A 6,000-nucleotide genomic window follows, 5' to 3' on the forward strand; every position below is an offset into this window, starting at 1 on the left:
GAGAACATAAAGGGGGAGAAATGGGGAGCATTTCAGCATGCTCCCATGATCTCAAATTAAAGAGAACGTGCCCTGTGGACAGAGAATACCAAAGTCTACCCATTCATTCGTTTGCCTTCCTGACCACTATCGTGATTATGTATGCAGTAGGGAGGTATAACTCAAGGACTTCTATCATCCTGGCATTCACTTGATTTTGTTAATAGGCCAGAGCAAGAGCCTAAAGAGGAAGTAGTCACTGCTTCTGCCACACTTATAGAAGAAAGACTGTCTCCTTTGTAACATATCAGCTCCACTAGTCTCTGTAGCATGGCATCATCTATTCTAGGGGAAATGGGATGCAAAATTCACTAGTGGTGCAGTTCTGTTGGTGGAAGCTTGGGCATTTTTAGTGTTGTCCCGTCTATCCCTGCCCAGAGTATGGCTACATGAGACAGAGGTAAAAACTAGGGCTGTCACTTAATCACAGTTAACTCATGCGATTTACTAAAAGAAATTAATCACGATTAATCGCAGTTTTAATCGCACTGTTAAACAATAGAATACCAATTGAAATTTATTAAAGAGTTTGGATGTTTTTCTACATTTTCATATATATTGTATTCTGTATTGTAATTGAAATCAAAGTGTATATTTATTACAAATATTTGTACTGTAAAAATTATCAACAAAATAAATAGTATTTTTCAATTCACTTCATACAAGTACTGCAGTGCAATCTTTGTCGTGAAAGTGAAACTTATAACTGTAGATTTTTTGTTACATAACTTCACTCAAAAACAAAACAATGTCAAACTTCAGAGCCTGCAAGTCCACTCAGTCCTATTTCTTGTTCAGCCAATCGCTAAGACAAACAAGTTTGTTTACATTTACAAGAGATAATGCTGCCCTCTTCTTATTTACAATGTCACCAGAAAGTTAGAATAGGCATTTGCATGGCACTTTTGTAGCCAGCATTGCAAGATATTTACGTGCCAGATATGCTAAATGTTCTTATGCTCCTTCATGCTTCAGCCACCATTCCAGAGGACATGCTTCCATGCTGATGATGCTTGTTAAAAAAAAAATGTGTTAATTAAATTTGTGATTGAACTCCTTGGGAGAGAATTGTATGTCCCCTGCTCTGTTTTACCTTCATTCTGCCTTATATTTCATGTTACAGAAGTCTCAGATGATGACCCAGTACATGTAGTTCATTTTAAGAACACTTCCGCTGCAGATTTGACAAAACACAAAGAAGGTACCAATGTGAGATTTCTAAAGATAGCTGCAGCACGCGACCCAAGGTTTAAGAATCTGAAGTGCCTTCCAAAATCTGAGAGGGATGAGGTGTGGATTATGCTTTCAGAAATCTTAAAAGTGCAACAGTCCAATGCGAGAAGTACAGAACCCGAACCACCAAAAAAGAAAATCAACCTTCTGCTGGTGGCATCTGACTCAGATAATGAAAATGAACAAGTGTTGGCCTGCACTGCTTTGGATTGTTATCGAGCAGAACCTGTCATTGGCATAGACATGTGTCCCCTGGAATGGTGGTTGAAGGATGAAGGGACATATGAATCTTTAGTGCATCTAGCACATAAATATCTTGCGACGCCGGCTACAACAGTGCTATGTGAATGCCTGTTTTCTCTTTCAGATGACATTGTAAACAAGAAGCGGGCAGCATTATCTACTGCAAATGTAAACAAACTTGTTTGTCTGAGCAATTGGCTGAACAAGAAGTAGGACCGAATGGACTTGCAGGGTCTAAAATTTTACATTGTTTTATTTTTTAATGCAGGTTTTTTTGGTACATAATTAAACTTACAAATGTGGAACTTTCATGATAAAGAGATTGCACTACGGTACTTGTATTAGGTGAATTGAAAACAATACTTTTTTTTTACAGTACAAATACTTGTAATAAAAAATAAACAAAGTGAGCACTGTACACTTTATATTCTGTATTTGTAATTGAAATCAATGTATCTGAAAATGTAGAAAACATCCAAAAATATTTAAATAAATAGTATTCTACTATTAATCGCATTGTTAAACTTTTTAAATCACTTGACAGCCCTAGTAAAAACACATGTGCACTATCTGATGTACAGCTTTGAAAGTCACTGCCAACTGTGGAGCTGCCCTGGTGGTGAATTGCAGGTCCTGAATTTTGCCAGTGTAGATTCAAATCTGTTGTCTCACTGCACAGTATAGTGCACAATGGCTGTATCAGCAGACCAGTGATAGCTGTACTTCCATTTTCTCTAGGTCACTGGCTTGCTCCTGGAGATGGTCTACATTCAGTGAAAATCATTACCATCTCATGGTTAAGTTTTTGCTTTGATGACCTCAATCCTGTTCCTCGTCAATAACTATTCAGTTTATAAAGCAACCACCATAACTGCCAAAATGGATGCTGGTTATGCCAGTGGCAAGAAAAAGGGAAACTACAGAATTAGTGTGCAACCACCCTCCTACAAGCCGTCCCACTGGTACTGAGGTACTCTGGCCAGGCAGTGTAGGGACATTTACGTCTGTGCTGCCCATGTTGTATGTGTTCTCTGGATAAATAGAAGATATCAGCCTCTTGCAATAAGGAGTGGGTCTTCTACTCCCACTTATGCTGTAGGATCCACAACGCCCCAGTTTGAAATTCTCTACCAGCAACCCACCCAGGAGTGGCATGTTGGGCAAACAGATGTTTAGTCTTGGGACGGCATGATTACAGTTCACTAGCACTAAGAGTAACTTAAAAAAAAATGCATTAGAACTGTCATTCCTTAGCTATGCTCTGCCTTAAACAGGCATGTAAGTATCCTGAGGTAGCTTGGAATGATTTCCACCCTATGTCAGAGAAACCTTCACACAGGGTACAATTTAAAAAATGGTCTTTAAATCCCATCATAGATGAAGTTCATCCTAAATAATTCTGCAGGGTGTACCTCTGACTTATCTATTTCCACTAGAGAAACCCAGGAATCAGCCAAGTTGAAGTCTGAACTATCCTTCCCCCATGCCCTGGCCCTTCAGCTAATCACAGAAGTTGTTTCTCCATGATAACTTTCTCACTGACATAGCAAACACCACAGCTTGCTATATTCCAAGGGATGTAAGTATGAGTGTGTCCAGATTTTGCCCTTGGTTACACCAATGTAAATCCAGAGTAACTCCAGTGAAGTGAATAGAGTTAGGCTGACTTTACACTGTTGTAAAGGAGATCAAAACCTGTCCCCCTGTCCTGGACACTGACGAGAATTATTGATGCCATTTGCATCTAGACTGCAAGTAGCTGGACTGAATCCTTTACTGTCTCCTAGGAACAATTTAAGGTTGAGGTGCACTGTGGGTCATCATGGCTAACTTTGCTTAGCATGGGTTGTTTTAGGTAGCAGAACATTGCTGCTTATTTCCGTGGTTCCATCCTTTTCTTACCACAGGTTCATTTGGTCCCTTCTCAAAGTGTGCATAGGCATCTTCTGTGTAACTGAAATCAGGGCTTCCTTGGGGCATCTGTGGAGGTGGGAAGGACAGGAGAATGTTGCTAGGAATGGGTGAGAGGGAATGGGTCACTTGATGATTACCTGTTCATTCCCTCTCAGGCACCTGGCTTTGGCCACTGTTGGAAAACAGGATACTGGGCTAGATGGACCTTTGATCTGACCCATTCTTAATGTCAGTGCAGCTTCGTGCCTTGCATGGTTTCAGAACTTCCTCCGGAGGATACTGAGAAATGCCAGACTCCCCAATATCATTTTGCTGCTATTCTTCCCAGATAACTTAGGTTCCCTGAATCCAACTCTCCTGTAGATGCACATTAGTAATCATGGGTACCTTTAATACATTTAGAAGACTGTGGCCACTTCACTGACGTGGGTCTCCTCAGAGCTCAGGGGTCACTTGCAACATGGCAAAAATTGAACTAATAAATAAAGTTTAAACATTTGTTTTGTTATCTTTAGAGAACACAGAATGCTTCCTGTTCCCCTCTGACACAAGTAATTTGCCATGGCAACCAGCTTATGAAACAGAAAAGTGTTTGGTGCATAAGGTGTTTGGTTGCTATGGTGAGGAGAGAAGCTGAGACCTTTTCCTCTTTGTTCATTGGTGGCCGTGCATCATCTAAGCAGGAGGGTCCAAGTAAAAAAAATCCTTGTTAGGCTTGTAAGACAGCGGACTTGCATTGCATTGTCTGACACATGGATCAAAACTGAAACAGAGTCATCAGTTGGAATTAAGGAAATGCGTACAAGGGCAGGGACAGGGCTGGTTTCTTAGAAATACAGGGCCAAATTCAGTCCTAGTGTAAGCCAGTGCAACTCCTGCTGATGTCATTGGAAGCTGCATCTGCTTACGCCAGAACTGAATCAGACATACCATCATTATCAATTTTCATATTTAGGATCTTCTTTTCCAAAGTTTGTCCAATGGGAAAGCTCCTCTCAGTAGATCTGAGAGATGAGGCTGGCCATAGAGTTCTTGTTGCCTCAAGGTAGACTAGGCAGTCATAGTTGTTCTGTTAACTCACCCTCTTAGCACGTATTGGGACTGTTTGAAAATACTGATTGCTCCTGAGTCACTGTGGAAAATTCAGCTCATTAACTCCACTCTGGGAAGTGAGAGTGGGCAGAGGAAACTGGTTCAGGACAGAAAGGGAGGATGGGGAACCCCAGAAACGTCCTCACTTGGACTGGGGGGGTGGGTTTATGCTGACTCTTATTATGTTATTTCAACAGCTAACAAACACAGCCTAGGAAAAGGGTGAATTTGGGCACTAAGTTAAGCACAAGTAGTCCTACTGCTCACATGCTTACTTATATGCCATGTTGTTGTAGCCATGTTGGTTCCAGGATATGAAAAAGACAAGGTGGGTAAGGTAATATCTTTTATTGGACCAACCTCTGTTGGTGAGACAGAGAAGCTTTTGAGCTACGCCGAGCTCACTCACTTTATGCTTAAAGTTAAGCATGTGCATAAGTGTCTGCAGAATCAAGTTCTAACCCAGTGTGTGTTTCTTCTGTGCTAGAATGGGGTAAGGATGTTGCTTGTTCACAAGACCCAGCATGAATTCAGAATGGAAAGATTCTTTTCCATTAAAAATGAAGATGCCAACAGAAGCATATACTCTTCTGGTTGATTTCATAGTCTGAAAAGTTATCAGCATCATTGACTGACATGCAAATAAGAGGAGCCAGTGGCCTAGGAGTCTGCTTCTGTGTGCACTTAAAAACATAAGTGCATAGTTAGTACCAGTAGCCAGGGGCACTCTTGACCTGAAAGAAGCAGATGGGAGACCAATAAGCCCACATGAGACTTGCAGCTGTGAGTTCACATCCTCTTAAGCAGCTGTTGTTTTTATGCAGCCATAAAGGTGTCTCTGATGTGGAAGCCTTTGTTCCCAACGATACCCAGAAAGAGTACAACCCTGGAAGAACTAATGTGCAGTAACCAGACTCTCACTGGTGGATAGACATTCATCTCTCTTAGACACCGGGGTAAGTTTTATGATCACTATGCTATTGATACCAGCTGGAATTAGGATCCCATATCCCACATGTCTTTACTGAAGAATGATCCCTTAAAGTTTAGGCTATTTATGCAGTGGAAAAGCTCACAAAGCTCAGGAAAGGACAGACAACCTTTTTCTGTCACTTGGGCTCTGTTGAATTTGCAGATAAAACTATAGTGGCTAATGACAGCTCCTTTCCTAATTTCTCATTGAGGCTGTAGAGAAAACTCTCATAGATAACAAGCTGTAATGATAGGCTTCTTTCCAACTGGTGCTATTATGTAGGTTCTTTATGTGTGGAGCAAATCTATACTGAGATGCAAACTCTAGCTTACTGCATAAAATGAATTACTGTATTGTAATTGGCTGTAAAAGTATTACTGTATAAGGAAGAGCTCTGTGAGCCTTCTACACCATAAAGAAACCACGAGATAAATGCAACCCATTGATAAAAACACCACTAAAATTATTCAGTAGTATAATTCAATTAATTCTGTTATACAGGAGAA

This window comes from Gopherus flavomarginatus, chromosome 5, assembly GCF_025201925.1.
Source record: "Gopherus flavomarginatus isolate rGopFla2 chromosome 5, rGopFla2.mat.asm, whole genome shotgun sequence".
NCBI lineage: Eukaryota > Metazoa > Chordata > Testudines > Testudinidae > Gopherus > Gopherus flavomarginatus.